The sequence below is a fragment of the Bolinopsis microptera genome, chromosome 1 (genome assembly GCF_026151205.1).
Source record: "Bolinopsis microptera isolate Bmic1 chromosome 1, MBARI_Bmic_1.0, whole genome shotgun sequence".
In the NCBI taxonomy this organism is placed as follows: Eukaryota; Metazoa; Ctenophora; class Tentaculata; order Lobata; family Bolinopsidae; genus Bolinopsis; species Bolinopsis microptera.
Genome location: NC_087072.1, coordinates 2,242,427 through 2,257,919, shown reverse-complemented (window position 1 = coordinate 2,257,919; position 15,493 = coordinate 2,242,427). Strand labels below are relative to the sequence as shown.

General features: G+C 37.3%; 1 protein-coding gene across 1 annotated transcript in view; it reads left to right on the top strand.

Annotated features, from left to right (window-relative positions):
• Nucleotides 1–15,493, top strand: part of LOC134817291 (double-stranded RNA-specific adenosine deaminase-like) — a 536,580-nt gene that overhangs the window by 424,011 nt on the left and 97,076 nt on the right. The gene's annotated exons all lie outside the window — the stretch shown is intronic.

Here is a 15,493-nt window from a genome sequence, read left to right as displayed (position 1 = left end):
ACTGAAGACCCTCTTCATCTAAATACCAGTGGTTTAAAGTTGTATTTTAGTAGAATAAAGTATGCTTTACGTGCCCGTCATGACCTCCCAAATTCCAGGAGAGTGAAAAGTAACACGAGCCCTAGACCCAGGATTAGAGCAGGAGGAGAAGAGCAGATGGATGCTGAACAAGGATCTCAGAATGACAGAGGTGGAAATAGCTACCACAGAGGACGGGGAGGTGGAACTCGCAGAGGACGGAACTCCAACAGAGGAAGAGGATGAACGGTATATCTCACTCTATCCCACGGTCAGAGTGTTGTGTTCTAAATTATAAACCACTTTACAAAGCTTAATTCTGAGTAGCATCTTCCTTTTCCTAGTACGCAGTATAACGTTATAATTCTTACTTAATTTAGGAGCTTCTGTCCCCCCACAATTTTTGCGATATCTCGTGACTACCTAGTATTATACTACTCATCGACTGTTCGGTATATTTCCAAATCTAATAACTTCATAGCAGTTTACAATGTGCCATTTATTAGTTTTTTCATCATGTCGTACGACACATTACCCACCTTTATCAGGGTTTATCTTGCCCGCTCACAAACCTCTTCTCTTAGCAGCTTCCCTGCACCATCTTGCCGGCTCATACACTCGTCACCATGTCCGGGTTCATTCACAGCAGGCACCAGGTTCAGGGGTTGGGCCGGGCTGGTCAGGCGGTGTGGTGTTGGTTGATGGGGGGGTTTGTTGTTGGGTGATGGTGTGTGGGCTTGGGCCAGGTGGTGGCGAGGTCAGGTTCACCTTTCACCTCTCACATCCAGCCACTTGAGCCTTTCTAGCCAGATTGATTTCCCTCTGACTTCTATATTGGAGAGTATCAGCTTAGAAGCTTATAGTATTAGGGGGACGCCCCATCACGGGATTTCTAGGACTTGTTTAAGCGTATAAAATACATTTACTATATGGGCTATAGCAGCGTTATTTCAGCAATTTCTTGTTTAATGATTCATACATCTACTAGTAATAAGATGTGTGATTGCGTGTGTTTTTATCATTTTGTTTTTTTGTCATTGTACAATAAATACTACGTCATTCTTTGCAATATTGGGAGAAACGGTACTAGACTCAATACTAGCTTTACTCGTCACGAACTTAGTGAAAATAACTTTAGAGCGGCGGCTAATTTCAGAATTTACAATGTCAGAAAATGACAGTGTAGGAGCCAGTCTTAGGGTAGGTTCTTTCAATTGCAATGGCCTCGGAAAGCCCGAGAAACGTAGATCGGTTCTTGGTTGGCTACTAGCTAAACCAGAAGATATTATTATGGTACAAGAATCTCACTCTGTAGTTGAAACGGAAGACTTCTGGAGGACAATCTGGGGGGGAGATATTTATTTCAATCATGGTACCTCTAAGTCCACTGGGGTTACATTCCTGGTCAAACCCAATTCTAATATTAAAATTTGCAGTCACAGGATCATCACACAGGGACGTGTATCACTGTTAGAAATTGAGAAGGATTCCATCAAGTATTGCTTGGTAAACGTCTATTGTCCTAATAGCAATGATACTTATGTTGTAGAGAACTTGTTCCTGGAAACTCTAGGACGTACAAGGGATGATTATCGTATCTTGGCTGGGGACTGGAATACTATCTTAAATAATAATCTTGATAAATATGGTGGTAATAGTTCCCACAGTAATACTAAGCGTCAGCAATATTTGAACCAGGTGACCGCTGATCATGGCATCAGTGATATCTTCCGTCTTAGTAGGGGTAATGAGCGTGTTTATACTCACGTAAATAAACAGCACAAAACCCAAACACGCCTAGATTTCTTCCTTATAGATGATAGTCTGGTTAATTATCCGGTCTGTAACGCAGATATTAGTCATGGTTTTCGATCTGATCACAGCTACATTTCATTATCTCTACAGGGTTCCCCCATTAAACGTGGAATAGGATATTGGAAACTTAATAATAGCCATCTAAATAATGAGTCGTTTTTGAGTAATGTACGGGAGATTATCAATGAAACTGCTGACAGTAATTTTGATTCGTACTCGGGACTCTGGGACGTGATTAAAATGAAAATTAAAGATTTTGCGATCAGATTCGGAAAAAAAGAAAAGAAAGAAAAAGTTGCAAAAAAGAAAAAAATATCCTCTGATATTGAAGAGGTTAAAAAGATAACTGATTTTATGCAGAAAGATGATCTGCGCAAAAAATTGTATGACTTGGAATCCCAGCTTGATGGTATCATTAAAGCTGAGGTTAACGGGGCCATGACCAGGTCTAGGATTCAGTGGACAGAGGAGGGTGAAAGGTCCACCAAATATTTCTTCGGGCTGGAGAAAAGTAGAGCTAAAAAAAAGTCTATCACCAAACTTATTAACAGCGATCAGAGTGTACTACGCACACAGCAGGATATTTCTGAGCACGTAGTTAACTTTTATCAGGACATCTTTAGCTCTACGAATCCAAACGAGCATGAAATAACCGATTATATTAATTCCAGTAACCTAGATACTATTGATCAGGAGAACGCTGATAGGTTAGATAGGCCAATTTCCCTCCTGGAGATGGATAGTATTATCAGTAAATTTAAGAAAAATAAATCTCCAGGGTGGGACGGCCTCACTGCTGAATTCTACAAAGTATTCTGGGAGGACATTAAGAATATCCTATTTAACTCCTTTTTAGAGTCGGTTGATAATGGGGTTATGTCACCTTCACAACGTCTAGGAATTATAACACTTATCCCGAAACCTAAAACCCCCATTGAGTTAAACTATATAAAGAACTGGCGACCAATCACCCTTTTGAATGTAGACTATAAGATATTCACTCATATTATAAAAAATAGGATCTTAAGTTCACTTCCAACACTTATTAGTACAGCCCAATCCGGGTTTCAAAAAGGGAAGAGTACCAGCGATAATCTGATCTTAATGTATCTAACCTTAGAACATTACCATGAGAACCAAGAGGATACTGGTATGATTATGCAGGTCGACCTCCAACGGGCTTTCGACTCGGTCGAACATAAGTTTCTTTTCAGTGTCTTGGAAGGTATGGGGTTTGGAAATTATTTAATCAACTTGGTGAGAGTGGCATTTCACGCTGGTATGAGTTACGCTAACGTTAACGGACACCTTAGCAGCCCTGTTCACATACTTCGTGGCGTCCATCAGGGGAGCCCCCTTTCCCCAATTCTTTTCCTCCTAGTGTCCCAGGTACTTAGTAATAAGCTACAGTATAACCCTTATATTAAAGGCCTCAGCATTAATGGTATCGACATACTCATGAGTCTGTTTGCTGATGACACGGATCTGTACCTGGATCCCTCCCAGGCTTGCGTAGATGCAGTTATCCTAGAGCTCAACCTGTTCGGTCAGCACTCAGGCTGTAAGCCCAACATCAGTAAAACTAAGTGCATACCTTTAGGAGCTACCAGAGACAACACTAGTCTTCGAAATTACCTTACCAGTACATACGGGGAAGACATGGTAGCTAACGAGTTTACAGCATTAGGAGTCAAGTTCGACAACACGTCTAGTGGAGCTGATCTCTGCAAAATGAACTACCACAGTAAACTTAGTAACGCCAGCACCGCTATCAACACCTGGAGTAAGAGAGACTTAACTCTGATAGGAAAGTGTACAATTATTAAATCTCTTATTCTTTCCCAGTTCACTTACCTTATCATACCACTAGAAACCCCTGATACTAACACCATCAGTAAAATAGACACTATGATATTTCACTTCTTGTGGGGTTGTAAGAGGGATAAGTTGAAACGTGATATTGTTACTTCTCCTCGTGAATGTGGGGGTCTAGGTCTCTTCTATACTAACGATTTTATTATAGGTTTAAAAGTGTCACTTATAGGAAAAGTTATCGATCCTAATTTCCAACATGCCTGGAAAAATATTATCATCAATCAGCTTTTACACCCAAATATACCAACTGTGTGTATAGAAAACTGTCTCACATTAAAGAATACTGGTTTTACCTTTAACCTTCTTCGCCATTATAAGCTTTGGAAGTCTATTTCTTCACAGTCAAGTAAGAGTACAGTCAACCACTGTGTGTGGGGAAGCGACGTAATAACGGACATTGGCTCCAAGCTCTGGAACGATATTCTTATTGATAGAAATATCATCTATCTTTCTGATTTCGTTTCAGAGGAAGGTAACCTCTTAAGTTTTCAGCAATTTCTGAGAAAGTGGGGCCAAACAAGTAGTATAATCTCTTCGACTCAATATGCGAGTATAAAATTGGGAATACGTCGATTTAATAATACCGATACGTTTACAAGTAACATTACATTTATCGATACCCAACTTTCACTTCGCTTTTGGGGAGGTAGGAATACCCCCAACTCTAGAGATACTCCTCTCACTATCAAAGGTAGAAACATTAGAGATACCATGTCTAAGCGTTTAGATCCCAGCACCCTTCCTCCAATGAGGAACTGGAGTGCTAACCTCTCCTTAACGGATATTGATTGGATTAGTATTTTTACGGATATTTTTACTTCTTTCTCAAATAACTTCAAACTTATTCAGTACCAATATAAGCTCCTTCACCGGATTAGTACTTGTCGGTACATGAGATATAAAATGAAGATTGAAAAAGATAGTCCAAATTGCTCGTTATGTAATCACAACCTCGAAACTATCTCTCACATATTTATTGACTGTCCAGCCACAAGCTCTTTCCTACAGGGAGTAAATCTGTTTATTAGATCGAATATTGACGCAAATTATGACGACCCATATCGCCACTATTTGATTTGCTTAAATCACAGAGATAAAAAAAACTTCATAAATTCGGTTTGCTGTTGGTTTATTGGAAGGAGTTTCCAGAACAAGGAACCCCTATTCTGGGAGCGATATCTTAAACATCTTAAGCTTTTCTTATTAGGTGAAAAACCGGATATTATACGGTGCCTTAAAGACGTTATACCTTGATGACCATTTTATACCCAAAGTTCTGGATCCACTATACACTCTTGTTTATTTATTCTCTCGAAATTACAGCCGTGCCTTACCTTTACCCTTTATTTCACAAGTTGTAGCCAGTGGAGTTATCTCCACTACTAGTATTGATATAGAGTCATATTTAAAACCAGTAGTATCTCTCCTTTTTCTCTCCATCTTATGTGCATTTTATTACTCTATATCCACTGACTTTATTCGACGTATTATCTAAAAGAATAAAAAAAATTGTGTGCGTGTGTTTTTATATTTATTTTGCTACGGCGCATGTGAAACCCCAGGGCATCCAGCACCGGAGAAGCTGAAATGACACTCTCTGAACCCTTGGTGCCGCTCAGATTTTGCCTCTTGGCTGGTAAGCCGAGTCTTGATCGATTAACTCAGCTTCTTCGGTACAACACAGACCGGAGGGTACTATTAGCCGCTTTGCCGGTGGTATCCTCCTGGTGTCCTGGGGTTTGGCAGGTTCCTCATTTAAAATTAAAAAAAAAAAAAATAAAATAAAAAAAAAAAAAAAAAAAAAAAAAAAAAAAAAAAAAAAAGGAGAACTCGAAATTCTAATCTTAAACATTTAGTTCAAGGGATAAAGTTAATAAAATGTAATATTTACACAAATGGTTTTTTGTTATTAAAAAAAAAAAAAAAAATAAAAAAAAAAAAAAAAAGGAGTAATTTTATTCAAAATCTGAGGACATTTTCATACTAAATAATTGTTCAAGCATTCTGAAAATCTACCGGAAAGTTTCCCTACCTTGCTCCTTCATAAAGATATTTGCCATTGAAGTTAGTGCTTTTTTGAAGAATTATTTTATAAAAACGTCAATTTTGCGATTTAGTATTCTCTGGTGTTGGGCTATCCCTTGGGTTGTGGAGCTCAGTTCTGCTTCCTATAGGTATAAATTGTGTATTAGGCTAGTTTTAAAGTTAAAAATCGAAAAGTTGCACACGTGGGGACACGCCCAAATTGATTAAAAATTGCTAAAATCACTGAAAATTGCTGTTTTTACCATTTTCTGTAAACGCTGGTGTGCCGTCGCGTTGTGATTACAGTTCTTCTTGAAATACTTTGAAACTTTGCATGCTTATCAAACTATATATAAAACACCAACACGCAAAAATTTACGGCGATTCAATATTGGATGCGCACGCAACGTCCGCTCATAGTTTGCACGTGCGAAAGGTGATAATTTTGCTCATTCGTGATTTCGAACAAATTCTGCTTTACCACGACAGTTCAATGTCATTATATATAAATTTAATGCCAACTTGAATTAGTATAAAGTGGTAAATTCAGTCAGTGATCGACCGATATGCTTACCCAAACACAAGGAAATGTTTTCAAAGGAAAAATTTCGAAATCGTTGAAACTTCCTCCTTATTAATGAAGATATCAGTTTATATTTCGACTTTATAAAGTACCCTGACATTAATCAAAAAGCGATGATATTTGACCAAAACCCATAATCATGGGTAGAGTGGACCGCTGCCAGTGTCTCTCTTTCCCAAACAAAAGGAAATGATATTAATTTGATTGACCGTTTTCAAATGCAAAATGATACCGAGAATGAAATCGGTCGCTCGCTTTTCCCATTCATTTACAAATGTAATAGATTAAGAAGAACTACCATACCCGAAGACAGCTGTACTCGGCAATAAAGATTCAATAAACTTCAGCTAATTCACTAACTACCACCCTTATCCCGAAATACTAGGTATCGACCCGAACGTAACCCAAAGAGATTATTACAGCATGTGATCGATGTAATTTATCGAAACCTATTGCAATTCGTATAAGCCGTGAATGAATGGGAAAAGCGAGCGACCGATTTCATTCTCGGTATCATTTTGCATTTGAAAACGGTCAATCAAATTAATATCATTTCCTTTTGTTTGGGAAAGAGAGACACTGGCAGCGGTCCACTCTACCCATGATTATGGGTTTTGGTCAAATGTATGTATATCTATCTATGTCACGACAATCTGTCGTAAAACAGGGGTTCTAGAAAACCCATTTCCCGATGCTCCTGAAACTTGAAACTTTTTTTACAGTCGATTTGGTCAACGTCTAGACGCCCTGCAAAATTTCAGATCTCTAACTCAATTTTAACATCGTTTTTAAGGCACCTGAATATGGCGATTTTGGGTTTTTTACCGAATTTCGTATAACAGTGCTGGCGAGTATTTTATGCAAATTTCTTTAAAATCTCAACATAACTATTTTTTATTCCTGTCATCTTTGACATCAAATTAGAATGTTTTGAACTAAAAATAAATCTGCTGAACGACTTCCGATGAGTCCTAATGCCTGGAAAACTCCTGCCGGAGGCGGCGGCCTTCGGCCGCCGCCTCCGGCCGGAGTGCACGCTTCGCGTGCACAAAAGAGGCTTGTAACGTGTACCAAAGGGGGTATAATAGTAAAGGGGGTATAATAGTAAAGGGGGTATAATAGTAAATGGGGAACATAGTATACCCACAATAAATGCAACGGTCGTGCTTGCCAGCACTGTGATATAATCCTATATAACTCCTGCAGACTGCAGGTAACCTAATTCAGGTAATAAACACATACCTTTGCTGTGACTCAAGTCAAATGACTTTTGCAAATTGACCTTTTGATTGTGGAATTCGATTAAAAGTTCCTTTGAGATCCCTTGCACCTCTTAATATTGCTTCTGCGGAACACTCCTGGCTTCTCAATACTCCTTCCGCGGAATAAGTGGAACAAAAAATTCCTCAACAGTTAATATCACAAAAGCCGCCAAGGGGGTGGGTGGGTTTTTTGACAAAATTCCAAAATTACAGTTACACTTAGTCGACGTCACGTAGAGAACTTAGTACTTGATCCCCACTCCCGGAGTTATAGGAAGTTAAATTCAATCTTCACTAGTCATGTCACGGCTGTTGTACTCGGAAATCACGTTAAATAAGTTTGGCTTTTTGTTTACCCTCACCAGTGATGTTTTATAATTTTGCTTACAAAGTATCGTGATTGCTTGATAATTTTGTTGCAGGCTGATGCAAATTTCGACTGAGCGAGTTCATATACTTTTGCATTTTTCTGAATTTTAGGTATTTTAAGTTGGGGAATGGGGGAAAAAAAGTGGGAAGGCGACACAATGCACATAGGTATGTTTGGTCACTGATGTCACAACTGACACCATGCAACAGGTGCGAAGTAAAGCTCAAAACCGTTACCGTGGAGCTTTAGTTTGGAGAGCAGTTCTAGTTTTAGGGAGCATCCACATATCAGTATTACTATTACGTCAGCAAGTTTTTGGCCATTGTTTGTTGTTACCCAATCCGTCAATCCGTGTTAGCAACTGTCTTCACATAGCCAATGATAGTTCGTGTGGCGCGTCGAAGTCCTCCATGGCCCAGATCAGTTAAAATCTTTCCAATTAATTTTAATCTGAAATGTCGTTTCGAAGAGAGGATATCTCGAATTTATATTCATATTATTGTTTAGCGATGATCATCAAATGCCAACATCTCTACACGTACGGTAATTTACTTTCCGGAAAAATGGAACAGCGAAATGTACCAGAGTTTAAAGATGATATGAAAATGGAAGAAGATTGTATCCTACCAGAATTGATAAAGACAGAGATCAAGAAAGAGGGCTTTGAAGATTACAACTTACCAAAATTGATAAAGACAGAGATCAAGAAAGAGGGCCAGGAAGATTGCAACTTACCAGAATTGATAAAGACTGAGATCAAGAAAGAGGGCCTGGAAGATTGCAACTTACCAGAATTGATTAAGACAGAGATCAAGAAAGAGGGCCTGGAAGATTGCAACTTACCAGAATTGATAAAGACAGAGATCAAGAAAGAGGGCCTGGAAGATTGCAACTTACCAGAATTGATAAAGACTGAGATCAAGAAAGAGGGCCTGGAAGATTGCAACTTACCAGAATTGATTAAGACAGAGATCAAGAAAGAGGGCCTGGAAGATTGCAACTTACCAGAATTGATGAAGACAGAGATCAAGAAAGAGGAAGATAATCTTGTTATTAAATCAGAAAAGTATTCGAATCCTACTTCTCAGATGCATTGTCCCATCCAAGAATCAGCATTACCTTGTCAACAGTCGGTTCATACTGATGAGAAGTCTTACAACTGCTCTGAATGTTCGTACAGCGCAAGCAAAACAATAGCTTTAGTTTTACATCAACAGACTCATACTGGTGAAAAAGCGTATAACTGCTCTGAATGTTCGTACAGCGCAAGCAAAACAAAAGCTTTAGTTTTACATCAACAGACTCATACTGGTAAAAAAACGTATAAATGCTCTGAATGTTCCTACAGTGCAAGCCGAAAACACAATTTAGTTCGCCATCAGCTAAGTCATACCAGTGAAAAGCCTTACAAATGCTATGAATGTTCCTACAGCGCAAGCCAAAAGACAGCTTTAGTTAATCATCGGTGGACTCATACTGGCGAAAAACTGTACAGTTGCCTGAATGTTCCTACAGTTCAAGCCAAAAATCATCTTTAGTTTCACATCGACGGACTCATACTGGCGAAAAACCATACAAATGCTCTGAATGTTCCTACAGTGCAAGCAACAGATCATCATGATCAAATTAAGTTTGTCATCGGCTGACTCATACTGGTGAAAAACCATATAAATGCTCTAAATGTTCCAACAGTGCAAGCCTAAAACCAAATGACAGTAAAAATACATATCGATCTTCTAAATGTTCTTTTAATGGTTGTCATAAGTCAACTTTGGCTTTTCCAAAGCGGAACTATACCGGAGAAAACTCACACACTTTTCATGAAAGAAGCCAGGCTTCAAATTCTCGACAAAACGATAGTGTTGAAGGACCCATTTTTTAAAAGCCTATACCTTTCGTAAAGCCTCTAACAACTTTAGCTGAGTCAGCTGACTCCCTACTCTCCAGTTCCAGCTTACTTCCCGGTTCCTTCTCCAGTTACCAACCAACATCTCACTTGTCTCCCCCAGCAACTCCTCCCACTGTCTCACCTCTCAGTATAGTGTTTATGAAATATGGGGCATTAATAACATTAGTATAATTCTATTGAAATGTATGTGATATTCTATAGCTGCAGGAACTGGACGAAGTTTCTAACTCAAATCAAATTATCAAAGCCAAAAGCTGATGTAAAAGGTTTTGTGAAAGGTTTAGTAAAGTGAAATTAGTTTCTTATTTTCTTAGTTAATATTCGGGTTTTATCAAGTTTTCGAGCAATTTTACATACAAGACCTAACCTTCTTTTGGATATTTAAAAGACATATTAAATACATACAAGGGTTTACGGTAAGGTAAATCGGGGTTTACTGTAGGAATCAGTAAAAACGCGATTTACCTTACTGTTAATCCCGGTTTACCGTACAGCCCATACTCATAGGGAGTTTAAGCAGACTGAAACTATCGTTAAATTCGCTGATAATGATGATACATTGTACACTGTGTTCATACTTTAATTTAAAGCCGTATACAATTCAGTGTGTTGATAAGAACACAACTGATACGAAAGCGAGTGAATTTGTAACGTTACTAGAATAGACTGTGCATGCAACTGTCGGAAAATCTATATGGACACGTTCATTTGAGTTTGAGGATATTGGTAAATATAATTGACCCTATTAAAAGGCACAGTGTAGTTGACTTTGTCACACTATGAAATTACTTAGACCCTTGATGGTTAGGATAATCGTCTCATCCTCTAGGCTAACTTTGTCACATAATGATATCTTAATCAGGTGATAATATATCGCTTAAATACGGCCGGCACGGAAATGGTTACATTGTCACACTATAAATATGTGACGGAGTAAATATGGACCCCTTGCTGCCGTTTTTGACCAAATTTTTGAGTGTCCAGTTGATTGGATGGGTACATATGACCATTACCTACATATTTGACGACTTTTTTCGTTAGATGGTGCATTCAGGTTTACTCTGTCACACATTAAAGAAAATATGTTATGAATGTTTAGGGCACCCTGATAAGCAATGCTGAGTAGTGTAAGTTTATTTGATGGCCTGGAAGTGCTGGGAATTGTTATTATATCATTTAGTCGTAAGGAATTAAAACATAGAAGGCACAACCAAGCTTACTTTGTCACATAATCTTGATAATATCTGAACATGTGTGAAATTGAACAAATAATGATATACCAGCTTAAACCCCTTATATTATACGTACTATGGATCAAACAACACTGCTAGTACCATGCACCAGTCACATAAATCATTATCAGGTGGTAATATGTTAACAGTGTCACAATTAAACTATACCGCTACATGGTCAAAAATAGGTTAATTTCGTCACAAAAAATTATTACAACTCTGTTAGCTCCTTGCTGGCAAAATAACTAGTTTATCGAAATTTTTTTGATGATAAAGTTACATAGTATTCTAATAGAAGTATAGTTCTTCAAAATAGGGGCAAGACATGTTTACTTTGTCACATCAGTTATTATAAGAGTTAGGTAATCGTCATCAGATTAAAAGATATTTTTCGTAGTTTGGATCGATTAATACTTTAATATACCTGTAATAAATCTTATGCCAATTTTAACACACTATCTTGATACTGTTGGGGCAGGGAAAGTTAATTTTGTCACATTTTCAATGTCTTTGACAAATTAATCTAAATTTTAAAAATTGAGTTCTTATGTTCTGGACAATATTCTTCCAATCGTTTCTGAAAGAATGTTGAATTCTAATAGAGTTATAGATCTTCAAAATAGGGGCAAGACATGTTTACTTTGTCACATCAGTTATTATAAGAGTTAGGTAATCGTCATCACATTAACATATATTTTTTGTAGTTTGGATTGATTTATATAGGTAATAAAGCAGCCTATGCTAATTTTTACACACTATCTTGAAATTGTTGGGGCATGAAAAGTTAATTTTGTCACATTTTTAGTGACTTTGACAAATTTAACGTAAAATTGTTAAACTTAAGCTCTGATGTTCTGGACAATATTCTAATAGAGGTATAGAATATAGATCTTCAAAATAGGGGCAAGACATGTTTACTTTGTCACATCAGGTATTATAAGAGTTATTATAAGAGACTATTTCATTCTATAATCATTATTTTTAATCTATTTACGATTTGGTATAATTTTTTGTGACAATGTAAACATCAACTGATCTTAACTTGCATCAACTACATTGTCATCATATAAAATTTTCCCGCCTTTCAAACCAAAATCAGATATAAATTATTCGCCCAAAATTTTAAATTTCATATATTTTGACAGAATTAACCTCATTTCCCAATAACCAAGTGCCTGTATTAGCTAACTATTCAAAACAACATATTTTAGGGCTATGCTTGGTAGAGCAACCATAAAATAATGAGTTGAAAGGGTTTTTAGGACACCTCACAGTAGAATAGAGGTATGGTATCATGAGTGTGACAAAGTTACCCAAATATTGCCTTGTAACCGTTCGATCCGTGCCCATTAACCAATGTTGTATCATAATTGTTAGATTGACCTAATTTACTATATTTCAGACCAAGGAATGATAATTAGACAACTGCAGTTAACTAAGTCACACAAAATGTGACATTTGAAACATTATAGTGCCTAACAACAATAGATTTTCTTTATGAGCGGTGCATATGGGAGTATGGGTTACGTGGCTAATGTTCAGAACTTCTGAACGTGCTAGGTTAATAGATGTCAAAATTAAGCCACTATCGTCAAAAACGCTATTATTTTTGTTTACCAATATCCTCAAACTCAAATGAACGTGTCCATATATTCGAGAGTAGGTTGAACAATTAATACCAGATTATACGAGTAAGTTCTTTATTTCAAAATTAAAGTCATAAAAGAAGCACAAGAATCGCGTAAATATACTTAATTATCTAATTGATTGTGATTATTTTCTTGCTTGAATCATTTAAGTTGTCAAATAATTTAACGTTCTTCTATTCGTTGTCGTGAGCTTTTAAAACCAATACTTATAAATGTAAAACTAAAAGAGTACGAAGTTCAAGCTTGAATATAAATTTATTCATTATTTGATACACCAATCCGTTTGTAGTGAAACTGTAAATACTAAATTGTGAAATTGTGAAATTAAATATAAGGTCAAAATATCAAATCTGTATATAAATATTAGTGAATCTAACAAAAAAAAGCAGTAGAACTCCTGCAGTCCAAGTAATTGGTATATTCTTGTGTGGAGGCATATGGGGTCGTTCACATATTACGTAATCAATATTTTGGCAACGGATTAATGAATGAAATAATCGCAAAGCACTTACTTAACGAAAATTGGTTTAAAAAAGAAAATGTTGATTACATAATTAACGAAAATTTTCCAATTGGTATTTCGAAAATCGGTAAAAAATTAAAATTTTGATTACGTAATCAACGACCAAAACCCCCCCCCCCCCCCCCCCCCCCGTAATCAACCGTAAGCATTTGAAAACCCTCCCCCTCGGCTGATTTGTGATTACGTAATATGTGAACGACTCCATATTGACAGTGATTCTGGGGTATGAATTCCATCGGTCAATAGTGGATGCTAAGATGGTAAGTTCGTACGGTACGTACCTTTAAATTAGCTGTACGGTACGTACTTAATAAAGTAGGCTGAAAGGTTGAATCCAGTTGATAGCAATGGAAACAAAAACTAGACGGTACGTGCGCGACAGAGAAGGGGTAAAACCCTACACTGATGCGGAATCAGAACCTATGAAGCTTATTAATCCGTCAATATACTGGAAATATTTTGGAGGAGAACTTTTTCTGCTTAAACAGTTGGCCCAAATAGTATTCAGTGTTTTCGTCAATTTGTTAGACCAATTTTAGAGATTACGAGTATATTATGGACAAGCGTAGATTAAGGTTGCGACCTGAGCTAGCTGAAAAGCTGGTGTTCGTATACTGCAACAAAAGGATGAAGCTTTGAGTTTAACGATAATTACAAGTAGTAGTAGTGTAGTACCGGTTAAGAGCGATCCGGTACACAAATTTTCCTTTTAAATCTTTTATTGTTTTAACCACTGTGTTAATTTTCGACTTCTATCTCAAAAATTATGATGATAATACTAATCAGAAATTGCAAGTAATTCACTGAAGTTGATTCTAAAAATTTGAAAAAAATTTGTACCTTACAGTGCCTGTACGGTACGTACCTTTAAAAGTAGCTGTACCGTACGTACTTGCCATCTAAGAGTGGATGCTGATTGGTTAATTGCTGTCACGCGTCAAAACAATATGCCTTACTTCCCCACCAGAATCTCCATCTATTAATCCTAAGTTGAAATTGTTGTCGTTATAGTATCAGCCATGTCCCTTTTATTTGCGTGAGTCTTCTTATTCCTGAGAAGAAATGACATAAAAAGCGTTATATTAGAATTATTCATTCTTCTTCCAGTCGTTTATGAATCAAACACAATTTACTTATACAACTCAAACTTCAGTTAACATTACAGCCTCACCCAGTTCGAAGGTTGTTGCGATGTCTGTTGTATATCTTTGTCCGGAAAAACTTTCTAATGCTCTTCAAAGTAAGCACATGCAAATTGCTCACAATCTGAAGGAACAGCAAAGAGTCGGCTAGTCTGTATAAGTGGTGGTTGAATTCTTCTTCGGAAATGTGTAATTCTATGATTTGGTAAACAGCAAATGGAAGGGAGGAGATGCAATAAATTATTGCCTTAAGAACTTTTGTCAAGACCCTTTGCCACTTCAGACTTTCTCCACGCTTGCTAACGATCCCTTTAGCCATGATTATCATTTGAATTGTGGTTGTAACAACAATACAGTTTAGAATTGAGATAAATATGGCTGTTGTCAACGTCCTCATCCGACGCCAAATACTTTTACTCAAAATAAAATCGCAATCATAACCTTTGTATGAAAAGTAAATTTCCCATTCATAATCAAGGATCAGGGTCGTCACCAGGCCAATCGAAGCTATCAACCAAAACGCTCCACAAATCTGATGTACGGTCTTCAAAGTTACTGTCGACGACTGGAGGGGATATTTGAGGAGAAGCAGCAGGACCGAAGGCATAGCACAAACAAGAGACAGGATGACTCCATACAAGTAATATCTACCGAGACAACACGCTGTACACATGACGTTGCCTAGCACCCATCTATCGGCAATGAGGGAGGTAACCTTCGGAAGTATGGATACCACACAGATCATTAAGTCGCATACAGCAATGTGTTGGATGATAGCTACGAGGACCTTGTCAAGTCGGATGGCCCTGTACTTGACGGATATAATCAGAATGAATGTGTCTCCGACAAGAGATAAACAGAGAATCACTAAGAAATACACAGACCACGTGTATCTCATCACATCACTTTTAATGGCGTGCAGAGTTCCGTTACTGTAATCATATTCCAGGGTCGTCATTGTGCTACGGGTTTCCAGGAATATTAAAATTATTAAACAGAAGTTTTACGTTATCTCTTTGTGGCCAATTCATAATCAGTTTTCTGTTTTACACATTGACATAGCTACCGTAAAGTTACACAAGCGTAATAC